Source organism: Coenobita brevimanus, chromosome 93 (genome assembly GCF_032717465.1).
Source record: "Coenobita brevimanus isolate Jiangsu-jjx chromosome 93, ASM3271746v2, whole genome shotgun sequence".
NCBI classification, from domain to species: domain Eukaryota; kingdom Metazoa; phylum Arthropoda; class Malacostraca; order Decapoda; family Coenobitidae; genus Coenobita; species Coenobita brevimanus.
In genome coordinates this window covers 14,182,373-14,200,861 of record NC_137046.1, presented here as the reverse complement: position 1 = coordinate 14,200,861, position 18,489 = coordinate 14,182,373, and positions in this window count along the sequence as shown.

Below are 18,489 nucleotides of genomic sequence, written 5' to 3'. Positions count from 1 at the left end.
TCCCCTTCTCTAGAAAGTTCTTCACTAAAGACCTTAGGATGAATATCTGATCTACACAACCTCTTCCTTTCCTAAAATCTTCCTGTTCTTCTCCAACTAATTCCTCTGTTATTTCTCTAATTGTCAATAAGTGCTCAACTATAAACTTTTCCTTTTACTCTGAGAAGACAAATGACACCATTATTACTACACACTTCTTTTTCCCCGTTTCCTTTGTACAGACAACAATCCTCCGGGACTCTGCTTTCCTCCTATGCCAGTCTATGCATCTTTCATACCCATTCTACTATTATCTCTTCCCCGTTCATCAACATTTCACTACACACTCCATCAGTTCCTGGAGCTTTCACCATTATGATTTTCTTCATTGCTTCCACTACATTCATCCTACTGAGCTCTTCCTCCCTTCTCATCTCCTTCGTTCTCCTAGCCATTTGTTCCATCCCTCTCAAACTCAGTTAGGAGTAATCCAAAGGCCTTGATGTAGTTTTAACGGGGAGTTTAATTGGAGAACACAAGAACAGGTCCAACACATTCTGTGCCACCCCTTCAAGTGCCCGCAGCAGTGCGGGGAGCCGTTTGCAGGCGTTAGCATTCTTTGAAATGTGCTGATACATGCACTAATTGTCACTTAGGCACTTACACACTACTAGATACATGTAATGTATTTACACACCACTAGTGCTAGTCTGCAAGTTCAAGAAATTATCATGGTATGGTTACAGTATAAATGCATAGTTATAAAGTATGGTTACAGGTGTGATTACATAAAAGCATGGCTACAGGTATGATTAGATAAAAGTAAGGTTACAAGACTTCCCCGCGTAAGCGAAATTATCTCCTGATGCAATGAGGCATCATCATACAAAGGGTGTAGTTACTAAGAATATTTTAGGGGAGTGAGTTTAACTAGCTTTCTAAGTACGTGGAATGATAATAATTATTAGGTATTATGTTGCTATGTAAGTAGTTGGATCCAAAAAGAATTACAGTATTTACAATACATGGCCATGTTAGTCAAGTGGGAAATCCAGTAATATATAAATGAGAGATAATTGATTATAATAGGGAGTATATAGGGATGATGTGCACATAGTGGCTACAGTATGTCTAGTAATAATATACGTTAGTATTCTTCATCGCTTCATAGTTGAAGTCCATTCTGCAGACATCGGATAAAAATAGCCAATAATGATACATGGAATAGTGATCATTCAACAGTGAGGTACACAAGTACTGTCTGTACGTATACGTCTAACTCTTGTTAGTCATTTTCTTATTATTGACTTTTCGTCGTTGTCTTACATGTTTTTTTTTTCCTGTTACCATTTTTCCGTATTTGTTTCCTCGTCACTGATTCATCTAGTATTCTTTTCCATCATATCACTTAATTTCACTTATTTTTCTGAGTTGTCATTCAACCTTTCAGCTTGTTAGTTCACTTTTCTAAATTTCGTTATATGATTTTTTTTTTTTTTTTTTTCACTTTGAGCAGTCATATGAAATGGTATTAAGTATGGTCAGCCTGAACATCCTATGGTGGCTGTACTAACCTCGTTGCAATGTGAATTTCATGTAATCTGCAGTCCATCTTCCTAACACAACAATATGCTGCACAAATAGTGAGAAGGAATCCATTAAGAGAGACAGCCACTGGGGGAAACACGAAGACCTGGTGTACCCATGAACGGTTGAAAGCCAAGGAAAACTGATCCATAACAAAATCACTCTGGTTAATTACATCCAACATGCGTAGGTTTTCAGAGGTGATGGATAGACTGTCATAAGGGAGATATGTCATACTGATGGGTTGTAATATTTCGTTTGTGTGATTGCTTACGGCTTGATGATGATAACGAGTTGCATAGGTAATCACAGATTCTGACTTAAATGTACAATAGTCAGGAGCCTTATACCGACCACTAGCAGGCACCAAACGAACAGAAGTTCCAGGACACATGATACTAACAAAGATGGGGACATTGAAGAGGAGGTACTGGATGTGATTCATACAAGCGTGGTGAACTGGGAGTTTAGGAGCCGGAACGAAGGAATAGGTTGAGTGAGGCTGCGGACTAAGGCAGACTCGCGGGGTGCGGTGCTACTAGGAAAAATAGCCAAAAGGCAGGCAGCACAAAGACGAGAAGTAGGTGTAAGGAAAGAACATTTGTCGAGATCACTAGAGGATGTGAAATCAATGAAGAGATGATCATGGGATAGGAGGTAATATTTTGGGAAAACAGAGGCCTGTAACAAGGAATTATTGAACAAGAATGGAAAAGGAATGATGTGGAAGAGATCAAATGTGATGGTAGGACGAAGAGGGATATGAACAACAATATCCTTAGTGAGGAAAGTGTCCTCAGGTACTGGGTAGTAGAATTCTAGTGAGAAGGAAAGCACTGGAGACAAATCAAAAGTGGAGTGAGCCCATTCCAATACAGAACGGAGATCGGAGATAGACACTGAGTCTGCAGTGACACGACCACTGACAGCATCATATAGAATACGAACTAAGGTAGTGATTGGGATAGAAGAGAGTCCAAGGAGAGTTGTAGGTTGTCCACGTATAATTTGTCACACAGGGGTACTGAAACAATATTAATTTTTGAGCTCTGTGTTTTCAAAATGCCTGTGAAGTTGTTTAATGTGTATGTAACATCATATAAATGGGCCGCGATCTTCTGTAGCATGGTGTTTTGAATCTGTTTAACTCGATTTTGAGACTGAAGGGTATCGACTAACTCTGTAAAGTCTAATTTGAATTCAGAGAGGTCACGAGTTGTCGCTGTTCCAAATAAGCCACTTACAATTTCTCCCCCCAGATCGAAGAGACTACGCTTCACAAGTGAACGACCTACAGGTACCTGGCTGGAAAATGTGCCATTTAAATATGAGAACTTCTTCTGAATGTACTCTAATTTCCTGGTAATGGACAAGTAATGAGGGTACCAGAATGTGTCTTTGTCGTGTTTCACCCCGATGGTTGATAGAAGGGTCTTAATCTCATGCAGTTGATGTGTGACGTTAGGCAGTGCTATGACTACATTAGCCACATGCTAGAGATTGTAGCACAGTGAGACTTCATCCTCTGTCACCATTACCTCACCTCACAAGCTAACCAAAGCCCCGGCTCGTAATCCACCATTGTCCTCACCCAACCCGGACCCTATTAGAGTCAGCAGTGCCAGTTGGTAAACCTCAAACATCTTACTTATTAAATAAGTTCGAATTAATAGGGATACTTATGAAGACGTGAATATGCATGAAATAGAGGGTTTTTGTGCAGAACACAACTTTGATCGATGTTCTTTGACTCAGGAGGGAGAAGGGGTGTGTGAAGAGGGTGCAGATGGAGGAATAGGAGAAGTAGGAGAAACGAATGCAGTTTCTGTAAGTGAGTTCTCCAACACCAGTCTCTTTGGAGGCGTGGATTCGAATCCCACAGCTGTCACCAATTTGTTCCACTCCTCTCTCACCTAGTTAGGAGTAATCCAAAGGTTTTGATGTAGTTTCAGTGGGAGTTTATTTGGGGAAGACAAGCACAGGTCCAACCCGTTCAATGCCAGCACTTCAACTGCCTGCAGCACTGCGGAGGGCCAGTTGCAGGTGTTAGCATTCTTCGAAATCTGCTGATATGTGCACTAATTGTCACGTAGGCTTAGCACTACTAGATACAGATACTGTTATGCCTATACAATGCTAGTTCTGGTTTGCAGTTTCAAGAAATTATCGAGGTATAGTTACAGTATAAAGGTATGGTTACAAAGTATGATTGCAGGTACAATTACATAAAAGTATGGTTACAAATTTCTCAGCCACTTGTACACGCACTACTTTCATTCTGTATGTTTAACAATTCCTTGAAGTGTTCTGTCCATCTGCTCACTTTTTACCCCTTCTCCATTAGGAATCTACCATTTTTATCTGTTACTCCCCTGCTACCTCCTTTATCTCCCTATCTATCTCTCTTTACCTCCTTCCAGAACATTATCTTACATTCCCTCCACTTTACACTCAAATTCCTTCCAAATTCCTCATCCTCTCTCTTCTCATTCGCCCTTATTAATCTTTTCACCTCACTAATATTCTCTACATATAACTCTCTACTCCTCTCAACTTTCATGCCTCTGCTCTCCATCCAGTCAATGCATGTTTCCTTCTTTTGCAACACAGCTTCTCTCACCTCTTCATTCCACCCTGGTTTTCCTTGTACCCCCTTTCTTCTTCTCATCACCTCACACACCACCTAACAAACAGAAATGACTAAGGAAATTCAGTGGACATGCCCATATGGCATATAATTGGGAAAACATCCCAAAAATAGCATAAATATTGAGTTTCTTTCAAAGTGATTTACATGATCCAGAGCTACAGCATTCCTCTCTATCGTGACAGATTCTACTGCATTTGACAACATAGTGACAAGAATTCTCTTAAATGTGAAGATTTTTTTCCAGGGTATTAGAATTTGATCGTTTAAGTCCTTAAGTGGAAAAATAGCCTTGTCTGTTACTTTCTCTTTGCAAGACATCTCCTCAAACAGACATTCCCCTTAAAAGACCACTAAGTAAGGCACTCTTCTTCTTTATCCCCTCCACCTAAAACTCTGCCAGCTACCCATCGCAAAAGAATCCATTCAAAAACCGTGGAAGAAATGATGTAGCGTCGAGGTCAATAGATGGAGATACTGCTGGAGTTAATTGTTGTGTCAGATGATGGTACCGTTTGGTTTAATGCTTGTGTCAATTGGCGGTGCCATTGGAGTCAATAGTTATGTCAGATGGAGGTAATGCCGGGCCCAGTAGTGAGTTAGAGGAGAGTTGGTGCCCCTCCCACAAAACAACTAACTAAAAAAAAACAAAATGCCTTAGACCAGGACAGACCAACAGGTGACGACCAAGGAGAGTACAAAGGATATGGAATGGATTTCAATGTGGAATGCAATGGGTGTGAATTGTGAGATGAAAGAGCGAGATATTGTCCAGGTGCTTGATGGTGCAAAAGTGGACAAATGTGGACTGACTGAGAATAAGAGTGGAGGTGAGGGTGTGAGAAGGTGAGAGCATGGATGGGGTTTCAGTGCGGGAGTAGGGGAGAATGAGAGGGCAAAAGAAGGTGTACGTATTGTTATGTGCAAGAGATGGAAGGACAATATAAGAAAGTATGGATCAGTTGGTTGAAGGATTGTGTGGATAACACTGAAAGTAGGAATGCAAATGTGGGCAATTGTGTGTGTATATATACACAAAAATAAGTCCGTCTGACCAGAGTGAAAGAAGAGTTCTGTGCATATGTGGAAGCGTACATTAAAAAGTTTGAGATGAATAAGAGTGTTTTATATTGGAGATATATATGGAAATGTAGGGATTGTAAAGGTGGAAGGAGTACTTGGTGAATGGTGAGTGCCTGCTGAAGTGGATGAGAATAGCAATGCTGTGGTGGACATTTGTGTGGAGAGGGGTTGGTGATAGCCAATATACCCTCTTTAGGCACAAAGTCATCGACAGGTATACATAATGAGTGATGAGAACGGTGGGTGATGAACTCAGTGAACAGAAAGTAATGACTGATTATGTGTGCGTGAATGAGAGAATAAGAAGGTATGTAAATCAAGTGCATACAGAGGTTGAGGGAGTGAGCTCTCTGACGACCGATTGGTAATGCTGAAAGTAAAGGAACAAATGCGATGGATCAATAGAAGGAGAGAAGGACAGGAGGAATTAGTCGATACATGGAGGGTAGAAAAGTTGCATGATGATGGAAGAAAGGAAAAATATAAAAGAGAAGTGGAGGAGCGATTGGGTAAATATGATTTGGAGTAGATGGGCGAAGTGGAAGGTGTGTTCTAGATTTTCCCAGTAGAAAAATGTCCAGCACGAGAGGTGGTGTGGGGGGTGATGAGAAGACGAAAGGGAGTGCAAGGCCAGCATGGTGGAATGAAGAGGTGAGACAAGCTGTAGTGCAAAAAGAAAAAGAATATAGTGTGTGGATGGGAAGCAAGGGCATGGAAGAAGTTGAGAGACGGAAGAAAGTTTTATATAGAGAGGAAGAGAGAGGTGGAAAGATTAGCAGGAGAGTGTAAGAAGAGAGTGGATGAGCAATTTGGAAGGAATTTGAGTGTAAAGTGGAGGGAATGTAAGGAAATGTTCTGGAAGTAGTTAGATAGAGTGATAAAGAAATCAGTAGGGGAGTGAAAGATGAAAATGGTAGACCGATAGCGGAGAAGGGAGAAAATGTGAGTTAATAAGGAGAACACTTTAAGGAACTGTGCAACAAATGAAAGTAACGCTGGAAGAAGGTGGGACGTGAGAAGGGGGGAACAGGTCAGTAGGATGGAAGTAGTGGAAGCAATGACCAAAGTAAAAATGGGGAAAGCTCCAAGAACTGATGAAGAGTTTGGTGGAATAATGAAGTATGGGGGAGAGATAGTAGTAGAATGGATATGAAAGATGTACAGATTGGCCTGGGGGGAAGGTAGAGTTCTGGCGGATTGTAAGTCAGGTATAATTATTCCTCTGTAGAAAGGAAAAGGGATAAAGAAGTGTCTTCTAGTTTAATATCTATCTATCTACCTAGGCTGCTTCCCCCAAAGATGAGGGGGTACCGGAGACAGGATGACACACTCGCAATTTACTTATCCACACACGTATCTTAGTGTAATAGGGAAAAAAAAATATATGGTAAGATACTTACAGAGTTAGGGAAATAACAGAGAAATTAGTTAGAGGAGAACACGGAGGTTTTAGGAAGGGAGGAGGTTGTATATATCAGATATTCATCTTTTGACCTTTAGTGGAAAAGCTTCTAGAGAAGGGAATGAATCTGTATGCAGCCTTTATGGATTTAAAGAAAGAATATGACAGAGTGGATAAACAAGGAATGTGGAAAACATGAATTTAGGATATAAATGGGAAACTGTTGAGTGCTGTCAAGAATATGTATGAGGGTGCTAAGGCTGCACTGCATGTGGATGGTGAGATGGGTGAATTTTTCTATCTGAATGTTGGATTGAAACAGGTACAGTATGTGTCTTGTCTCCATGGTTGTTCAATCTGTATATGGATGTGGTTTTAAAAATGATAAAGATAGGGCATTGGATGTAGGAGTGGCCCTAGTGAGAAAGGGCAACGTTTGGAAACTTCCTGTTCTGTTGTTTGCACATAATACAGTATTGTTAAATGAAGACGAACGGGAACTGCAAGGCTTGGTGAATGAATTTGGGAGAGTGTGTACGAAGCGGAATCTAAATGTGAATGTTTAGATGATAAAGTTATTGTCTTAATGAGAAATGAAGTCACTGTATGTACTGTGACGTTGGATGATGAGGAAATGTAAAATGTGAGTGCATTTAATTACCTGGGGAGTGTGATGAGTAAGGATGGAAGTTTGGAGGATAAGTGTTTGAAAGAGTACAGCATGGAATAATTGTTGCTGGTTCTTTGAAAACAATGATAAGAAATAGGCAAATGAACATGGAAGTAAAAAAAAAAATTGTTGCATGATAGTACTGTATTATGATACCAACTCTAACATACGGATGTGAAGCTTGGACCTTGTTGGAAGGACACACGTAAATAATGAGAGCAGAGGAAACTAGATGTTTGAGAGGGATTCATTGAGGTGGTTTGGTCATGTGAAGAGGATGGAGACTGAAAGACTAACGAGGAGAGTGTATGTGAGTGAGATGGAGGGGGGAGAGGAATGAGGAGACCGAGGATGAGATGGAGAGATGGAGTGGAGAGGTATATGAAAGAGAGGGATGTGAGCAGCGAGGAAGGCAGTGAAATGGCAGAGGACAGGACGACATAAAGGCAATTTGTTTGTGGCCATCCCTTTCGGGATTGAGGTGTCTGGCAATAGGCAGAGAGATACACTGATACATGGAAGGGTCAATAGTTATGTCAGAAGGAGGTAAAGTCAGGTAAAAAAAAAAAAAAGTCACTAGTCACTAGTAGCGGATGTGAGTTTCTTCCTCCATCAGTGAATCCTGTACCTTGTTTTTGACCTCGCCTGTGCTTCCTCCATCACAGTGTCACCCGTACAACTTTCACTCCTACTGTGCCTGTGCGACGAGTGACCAGTTTCAAAAACAACGGAATTGGTGTTGCGCTCTCATGCCACACGGTGTTTTGGTCTACATCCTGGACCATAGTCTTACGTATGAAGCTTTCAGTGAGACAGTTCTGGAGAAAAAGTCAAGTTAGATGAAACAGTTCTACTTTTTTTTTTTAATGCAAGCAAGAAGGAACCAAAGGAATCGTTCCTTTCAAGAAAAAAAAAAAAAACACTACAAAAGAGAGCCAAATTCAAGATCTGTTCATTTCGAGATACTTGGACACACTGCTTTTGAAAGACTCTAGATCATAGGAAGTAGGAAATACAGAGGGAAAGAGTTCCAGAGTTGACCTGTTGCATAAATAAAGGACTGGGAATAATGGGTAACTCTTGCATTAGAGAGTTGGACAGAAAAGGGATGAGAGTTTTTGCTAGACGGGTGCTACGCGCCTGTCGTAGAGGTTAAGGGATGCAAGCAGACAGTTCAGAAAAGCAGTGACCATTGAAGAAGCGATAGAAAAGAGATAAAGATGCAGCAGTGTGGCGAAGAGACAGAGGTTGAAGGGAGCCAGTAAGAAGAGGAGAGTTAATGAGACGAAAAGTCTTTGACTCCACCCAATTGAGAAGAGCTGTATGTAGGGAGCCTCCCCACACATGAGAGTTGTACTCTACACATGGGCGAATAAAACCCGTGTATAAAGTCAACAACTGGGCAGGGGTAAAGAAGGTACGGAGTCGGCTTAGCACACCTAATCTCTTGGAAGCAGAATTTACAAGAGATGTGATATGATCTTTCCAAGATAAGTCCCGAGTGCATGTGGTCATGTGGACATTTGTGTTCATGTACAAGTTAACCTCGCAGTCGATGGCAGACCAACTCAAGGCAGAAGATTAGAAGACAAACGGCCTCACCTCCTGCTAACACCACAAACATACCCTGTGGATTGAAGACGGCGATTATAAAACATGATTATGAAGCTAAATGAGTATTAAAGTCAAAATGCCTTACTTTTGGTATAAAAATATAGGAGCAAAACAGCAATTATATGTCGTTACTAATTAATTCTAATCACACTGAGTATCGTCGTATGCTTAATTTAAAATATCTATCTATTACCAGATGCTTTAATCCCGTAAAAGGGTGACCAAAAACAAATCGCCTCCATGTCACCCTGTCCTCCGCTATTTCACTGCCCTGCTCCCAGCTCACAACCTCCTCTCTCATATACCTCTCCATTCCATCCCTCCATCTCACCTTCGCCTTCCCCTCCCTCTCGCTCCCCCCTCCACCTCATTCAATTACACTCTCCTCGTTAGTCTTTCGCTCTCCATCCTCTCCACATGGCCAAACCACCTTATTGTATTTCTCCTAACGCTTTCTATCACATCCACATCCACACCACAACCCTCCTTCACATCCTCATTTATCAGTCTGTCCCTCCATGTAACTTCACATGCTCCTCTCAAATAACTCATTTCCACTGCTCTCACTCTTGACTTGTGTTCTTCCAGCAAGGTGTAAGCCTCACTTCCATACGTTACAGTTAGTATCACAATACCGTCATGCAGCGACTTTTATATTCCCATGCTCACTTTCCTGTTTCTTATAACTTCTTTAAAGAACCAGCAACCTTTCTTCTTTGTTGTACCCTTTCAAACACTTAACTCTCCAAACATCCACCCTTACGCAAAGGACTATCCAAGTTCTTAAATGCACTTACATTTTCCATTTCCTCATCATCTAACATCACTGTACATCCAGTGGCTTCCCTACATTCACCTTTAGATTCCGGTTCGTACACACTCTTTCAGACTCATTCATCAAGCCTTGCATTTCCCTTGTTTTCACTTAACAACACAGTATCATCTGCAAGCAACAGCACAGGGAGTTTCCAAACGTTGCCCTTTCTCATTAAAGCCGCTCCAGCAACCATTCCCCTACATAGTATCTCTTTTATAAATGAGATTTAAAATATATTTGTGCATATTTACCCAGAGATTGTCGAAGCCTAGTTTTGTCCTAACAATAACCTTCTTGGGAGGATTGAGACAAGCCGTGTAATTTGGCGTGTACAGCTTAAACCAGTAGTTATAGATGCCTGCTTCGACCAGTGTCAGCACTCTGTGTTGATGGAAAAGAACATTATTTACTAACGTAATACTTGGACCTGGTACATCAAAAGTCTTTGTCATAGGATACGCATATATATATATATATATATATATATATATATATATATATATATATATATATATATATATATATATATATATATATATATATATATATATATATATAATTACAATTGGTGCACATCCTACAGCAACTTATGTCATAATAAACATGCAAATGCATGACGTGAGTTTAGCGATATTTGAAACTAGGCTAAAAACTGATTGTCTACCTCGTGTGGTTTTACAATCTAATATAGCCATCCTTTTCATTTTTCCTCCTCCCCTTCCTCTTCCTCCTTCTTCCTCATACCCACGCTTCATACACTTCCCCTCTTCCCCTAGTTTAGCCTGGCAGCCTGACACAAGAGAGTACCAATGGCCAAGACCTAACACGGAGAGTTTGATACAGAACTGTACACACTGTTGCCTCCACTCATGTGTTTCCCACCGAGTGTTACCGCTGCTGGCTTAGCCAGAGGTCTGAGGGTGGTATCATTAATGGCTTTGGAAATTTCGAAACACCTCTTCCGCGGTTGTTTATTCTGCACATTACAGCTCTGCATCCTCTTGTACGCTAATAATGTAAAATATATTAGTAAAGTATATCAGTATATAAACAACACGGTAAAAAATGCAAAATACATTACTTAGTATGAGATGCCATGAAACTCCCATTCCATTTAGAAGCCAAACCTATATCACAAATCCCTAGTGAATAATAGAACATTGTCATAATTGTACTTGCAGCTGCGAAGTGGATTCGATGCCTACGCAAAATACTTGCTTTGGAAGTGGACAAATTATGGATGAAAAGCCCTTTTATTAAGACAGAATCACTAGCATAAGAAGCTGTAAAACGTGTTGGCCATGGATTGGTAAAGGTAATGCCAGTCCAAGACACTTCCAGCTATTAACAAACAAGCCAACAAAGAACAGGAGCCCACAGTACTGACAGAAACTTTGAGACTAGGGGATGCCTAGGCTATACTACCCCACATCAGTGACAAATCCACCAGCACCTACGCCAGGTGTGGAGCGAGTTCAGTCACTGTTATCACAGCTAAGTTTCTTTTCCCAAAGAGAAGGGAAGAAAGTAAAGTTGGGTGGGGTAAATTTGTTACACCAGTGGTCCTAGCTTCTTATAAATGGCTTTTCTCCCACAACTGGTACGGTTACAAAGCTGGCATTATAAGGAGATAGAACTACTAATGTAAGAAGCTGCATAACATCGGAATGGAGGGAAACGGGGAGAAGGACAGACTTGTTAATACATATACGAGGATTTCTACGTTTAATGCAAAGACAAGGCAATATGACACAATTTTGTAAAGTCAGATATATAATGCTTGCCACAGAGCAGAAGAGGGACACAGATACAAGGTGACGGTCTTACTCCATATGTCTTCCTCTTAGATGGGGAGAGGGGGATAAGTAGAGGGATGGCAGGGGATTCCCCACTAATGGAACCCCTTGAGGTGGGATTGGGTGTGGTCATGGTGTTGTACTGTCCCATCTCTCTCTCTCTCTCTCTCTCTCTCTCTCTCTCTCTCAGCTGAGTGAGAGGGGGAGGAGATGAGCGGAAGTGGAAGGAATCACCTCCCCCGAATGACTCTTCTTATTTGGGAGTCAATGACGCGACTTCTCCCGATCTTGTACCTTCGGTAATGTACCTAAGGCCATGCATGAGACATCCGGGCCTATGTAAAGGAGGTGTCTGGTCAGGAAGGAAATGTGTGGTCGCCCTTGTCCCATTAACTGAACTTGAGAGAGGGGGTGTAGTCAGAGGAACCCCAGAGAGTCTACCATGCCCCTTAGGTCATGAAGTTTCAGTGGTCCCGCTGTACACGCTTCAATAATTGCGTCTCTGAGGATGTTCATGATGGTCCTAGTTTATAATGGCTTGTCGGAATCAGAGCAGAAGAGGAAGGACTCCGTTAATGATGCATGTGGTGTCTCAGCATAAGTGCTGCCACTTGGCAGATAGTGTGATATTCCTGGCTGGCTCACCAGACTGGGATCTTTATTGGCCCAAGACTAGAACCACTGAGTGGGACCACTGAGAAAAGCGAGGGACCGCCCAGAGCTATGACACTTTCCACTCTTTGGTGAGTGCCGCCAGAAAGAGGGCCTTCTGCAGGAGCTATAAAAAAAGAGGGACAGTGTGAAAAGGTGTCAGATGCAAGAAAGAGTAACCTTCAGGGACCATGTGGTTCCTCTGTTTGAGGTTGGGGTATTTGACGGGAGGTGCCCTGCTTTAGTAGGGATGCAAGTGCTCGTGGGCCCTCTGGGCCCCTTGCACTTGCTCCTGCAGAGGGCTCTCACATTTATGTGCTGTTGTAGTGTAAGGTTGTCACTTGGATTTTTTGCAGCTAACCAACTGATCGTGTTGTTTGCAGCTTCGGGAATGGAACCCAAGATGTCCGAACGCAAGTCCGAAGTAACAACACAGACACATGGCTACTGCTACAGTTTGTTTTAGTTCTACCTCTGGGCAAAAAATTCTACGGAGATCCTATGCCGGTCTCCAGGAGCAGCGTTTTATGGTCAAAATGTGATGTTTTTCAATCGTGATCGGACCAAGTTTTTTTTACGTCAGTGATTTCTTTTGTGATTTTTGTGCCAATTTTGGTGCAATTTGAATGTGTAGTTTCAGCCGCCAAAAATACATGCACGCACGCACACACACACACACACACACACACACACACACACACACACACACACACACACACACACACACTGGTTGAATGTGTACACAAACTAGAAATGGCTTTCAAAAATGAAATTGATGAAATAAAGAAGCAAATGCACTTGCAAAAGGAAGAAATAGAAAAACTAGGAAGGGAGACCAATAAGAAAGACACAACCATCAATGAACTAACAGTGGAATTGAGTACACTTAGGAAGAAAGTGAGTGAAATGGCAAGTACAGTAGTCAATCACGAGAGTGTTATGGAAGAGTTCAAAAATGACACAGAGACAATTAGGCAAGCAAGCAGTCTTATGGACCAGAGCAGTGATATTGAGGAGAAGATAACACAGGTGAATGAAGCTGTGCAAAGCTACAAAAATGATGTAGAAACCACGTATGCTGAAATGGTGAAAGTAAAGAAAGACTTAGAAACAAGGGTGGAGGAAAAAAGCATTAAAAAGGAAGTGAAAAGAATAATCCAAAACAATCCAAAGTTAGTCAGAGATTCAGTAGATGTAAACAAATCAATAGTAATCACTGGTATAGAAGAGGAAGAAGTAAAAACCAAGAGCACAAGAGACAAAAAGAAGATGGCAAATGTAATGAGCTTACTGAAAGAAGTATCAGAGGAAATCTGTAGTAAAGACATAGAGGAACACAAAAGGTTAGGGAAATACGAGAAAAGCAAGACAAGACCTCTAAAGGTGACTTTCCAGAGTGTAAACACTGTGGAAGAGATACTAAAAAATGCAAAGAATCTTATGGAAAAAGAGGAGTTCAAAAATGTATGGATAAAAAGATGCCTAACACAAGAGGAACTGGAATTACTGAAAGAGAAAAGGGAGGAAGCAAAAACAAAAAATGAGGGAAGATCAGAAGAGGAGAAGGAGAATTTTTGTTTACAAAGTAATAGGATTCCAGGTACGAAAGTGGTACACAAACAGGAAGGAAGAAAAAGGAGGAAGGTAGTAGAACCATGTCATGACAAGTATATAAACAAGATGATAAAGTTGATGTACTCAAATGTGGATGGAATGGTATCTAAATTACTAGAGATGAATGATTATGTCGGAGAAAATGAACCACAAATAATATGCCTAACTGAAACAAAATTAACACCAAGGATATCCAATAACATACTAAACTTAGAGGAATACAGTATATGGAGAAGAGACAGAATTTTTAAAAAAGGAGGAGGAATTATAATATTAACTAAGAAAAATCTAAAAGTCAATGAAATAAAACTAGATATACCATCACAAGTAGAACTGATTGCAGTAGAGATCAACACATCTGAAGGTAAAGTAATTGTAGCCAATTTGTACATGCCACCCAGATCAAACACATCGGAAAGAGACGAATATGAGGACCTGGCAGAGAGTACAGTTCAGAGTATAAGATCATTACTACATAAAATGGAAGAGAAATCGGAAAGAATTATACTAACTGGGGATTTCAATACAAATATAAATTGGAATACTCTAGATATAATTAGCCAAGAAAGCTGTTGGGACCAAAAGCTACTGGATCTCGTGCAAGAGTTTTTCCTAACGCAACATGTGACAGAAACCACCAGAAAAAGAGGACTTGATGTACCGTCAGTGCTAGATCTAATATTTACTAGGCAAGAAAATGATATTGACGGTTTAATATATCACCCTCCACTCGGCAAAAGCGATCATGTAGTACTAAATTATAATTTCAGGATAGCATATGACATAGTAAACAGCAATGACAGTTACAAAAAGAGCCTAAACTACAAAAAGGGAAATTATCAAGACTTAAAGAAGTACTTCTTAGAAGTTGATTGGGAAAATGAGCTTAGAGGACAACATTTAAATGCTGTATATAAAAAATTCTGTGAATTTTATGAAATAGGAGTCCAGAAGTACATCCCACAGCACAAAGAAGCAGATAAGAAAATACAGAAATGGTTCAATACATAATGTAAAAAATCAAAAGAAAGAAGAGATTTGTTGTGGAATAGATACAGAAGACACAATAGTGAAAGGGCGTATAATAATTACAAACGGGCAAGAAACGACTATACAAGAATAAGGAGGGAAGCCCAAAAACAGTTTGAGGAGGATATAATAAATAAAAGTAGTGATCAACCAAAGCTGTTTTACAGCTATATCAGAAGCAAAACCAAAGTAAAAGATATAATACAATCCATTACGGACGAGGGAATCATTTATACACAAGAGAAAGATATTTGTGAAGCACTAAATAAGAATTTCCAATCAGTTTTTACAGAAGAAAAAAATTTTGAGAGGGACTATGTGGAACACGCATGTCCACACATACTACCAGATATACAAATAGCAGAAAAAGTAATACAGGAAGAGTTAAGTAGATTAGACAGAGGAAAAGCAAGTGGTCCTGATGAAATTTCATGTTGGGTATTACGAGAATGTGCAAAGGAGTTAAGTAAGCCATTATTTTTAATTTTCAAGAAATCCTTGAGTCAAGGTAAACTACCTGATATTTGGAAAAAAGCAAATATTGTCCCCTTATTCAAGAAAGGAATTAGACAAAATCCACTCAACTACCGACCAGTATCACTGACCAGTGTTGTAAGCAAGGTATTAGAAAAGCTTATAAGAAAAGCTTAGGTAAATCATCTAGAAGAAAACAGTATGAAAACAGAAAGACAGTTTGGTTTCAGAAAAGGAAAATCATGTGTTACTAATCTGTTGAGCTACTATGACAGAGTAACAAACACAATACAGGAAAGGGAAGGATGGGTGGAGAGTATCTATTTAGATTTCAAGAAAGCTTTTGACACAGTACCACACCAAAGACTTTTATGGAAACTGTACCATCAAGGAGGAATTCGAGGCAAACTGTTTTGTTGGATGCAAGACTTTCTCATAAAAAGAGAAATGAGGACAGTACTAAGAGGAAACTATTCATCATGGAAAGAAGTGACTAGTGGAGTACCACAGGGTTCAGTGCTGGCACCAATCATGTTTTTAGTGTATATAAATGATATAAACAGTAACACTGGAAATGAGAGCTATCTGAATATGTTTGCAGATGATGCAAAAATACAAAGGAGAATTACTAACACAGACTCTTGTAAAGAGCTACAAGAAGAATTAAATAAACTTCATGAATGGAGTAGTACATGGCAAATGGAATTCAGTGTGGACAAGTGTCATGTAATCAAGTTTGGTAAAAGTGGAAAAAGACCTGATTGGGATTATAAGTTAGGAAATAAAACCCTATACACATCAGAAAGAGAGAAAGACCTAGGTGTGATTATCAATAACAGACTATCTCCGGCTGACCACATCAGCGAGAAGGTACGGAACATGTATATGCTGCTTGCAAATATGAGAATAGCATTCACATACATAAATGAAGACATGCTAAGAAGGATAATAACATCATTCATTAGACCAACCCTGGAATATGCATCAGTAGTCTCGAGTCCTCATCTCAAAAAGCCTAGAGACAAGATTGAAAAAGTTCAAAGGGCCGCTACAAATGGATACCAAGCTTAAGAAGAAAGACTAAATAAACTGAATCTACCAACACTACAGGAGAGAAGGAAAAGAGGTGACATGATAATGCTATATAAGTGCATATCAGGGAAGGAGAAAATAGACATAAATGATTACTTAACATATGGAGAAACATCAGCAAGAGGACACTGGAAAAAACTGCATAAGAAGAGAGGTGATAAAGACATAAGGAAATTCACTTTCCCAAACAGAGCAATTGATCAATGGAATGCACTACCGAATGAAATAGTGTGTGCCAAAACAATTCACAAATTTAAGGATATGTACGATAAATATGGTTTAAGACACGGGACAGTACGAGCTTGACTCATTCCTGTAAAGATACAATTAGGTAAGAACACACACACACACACACACACACACACACACACACACACACACACACACACACACACACACACACACACACACACACACACACACACACACATGGCTACTGGTATAGTATATTAGATGTCTCACATGCTAGGATGAATGCCATAATCATACCACATGGGACTGGGCAAGGCTGCTAAGTAAATTGCTATTGTGGAAAGGGCCTTATGCTTCCCATAAGCTACGTACAAAAGGAAGCATAGAGCCAACTTCTCCAAAATTTGTGGATTGCCCTTGCCACTCAAAAATTCCTTAAGGCCCTCCAGCAAGCTTTGTATTGTCTGGTAGAAAATGGATGCGTTCCTTTAAGCATGTCCTCGACTGTCAATGGGTCAAAAGAGTTACTCAAGGTTCAGGCTAAAAAATTCACGTGTGAAGTTTCAAGAGCATCTGCAGGTTCTCTGTTAGAGGGTTTAGTAGGCACGCCCTGTCCATAGGGAGTTAGGACCCCTTTCCAGTACCTCATCGAACCGGGGTTGAGTCAGTTAGTATGGAGCTATGAGGAGAGGTCTCCCTTGGAAGTACCTGAGGAGGTGCATCACTCTGATGAGGATCTTCATCGCTAGAGGTCGGAACACGTAAATGAATTTTCACTTGTTCTACTTTTTGTGAGAACACAACCTTCAGCCCTTGTGTGATGGATATTAATCAGGAACACAGGAACTACGGCAAATCTTGAGATGCGAATAGGTGTATCTCGGGTATCCCACAACCAGCTGTGAGGGAATGGAACACCACCTTGCTTATTGTTCATTCCACCCATGCACCTCTGAAGTGCGAGAATGCATCTGAACAATGGTTTTGTTCGCCCAGGATCTGTCTTCCAGCACGAAGATTCATGTATCTCTGAGCCACTTGGAGAATACTTTATAAGAGGGATAGAGGTGTTCTGAGCAGGAGGCCCCATCCCTGTTTATACAGTGCACCACTGTAGAATTGTCCAGGTCGAACAGTATGGATGTTCATGCTGGTGGACTGGTTTATTGTAGGAAGATCTTGATTACTTTCAACTTCATGCACAATTTTGTGGAGTGTGTCCCCCTGCTCTGTCCAAGAGCTATGGCCCTATTGGAACCAAGATGATTGGAAGTCCCAGCCCAGACCCGAGAAATCTGTGGTGACTGTGAACTTTGGGGGAGATGGAGTCCATGGGACTTAATGTGGCATTGTGGAATGGCAACATCAGCGGTTTAGTAGGTGGGATAAGGAGGGTGGAAGCAGCATTGAATATCCCGCCTGATTAACATCCCTCACTTATCTGCAATCGCTGAGACAGCTCAGGGGACAAACATCAGCTTCCAAATTTAATGCACCCAGGAGGGAGTTCCACTATCAGTGAGGTACAGAAGCTAACACTGTTGCCCTAAAAAGTTTTTTTATTTTCACTCAGTATGGCAGTATTTTATGGGGATAGGAAAAACCCTCTGGGGGCCCACAATAGAGTTTGCATCTGCCACTCTAGGCTGCTGGGTACCATTCCATGCTGAGCCAGACCAGCCATTGTGTAGGTTCAAGATAGGATAAGTTTGTTTATCCAGAAGCCCATCCTCTTGGGAACACCTCAGGTCTGGTTAAATGACTGTTCAGGACAGAACCGAAATGAACCAGTCATCGATGTACATGAGGGTCATGATGCCCTTGGAGGTAAGTTTTTGAGTC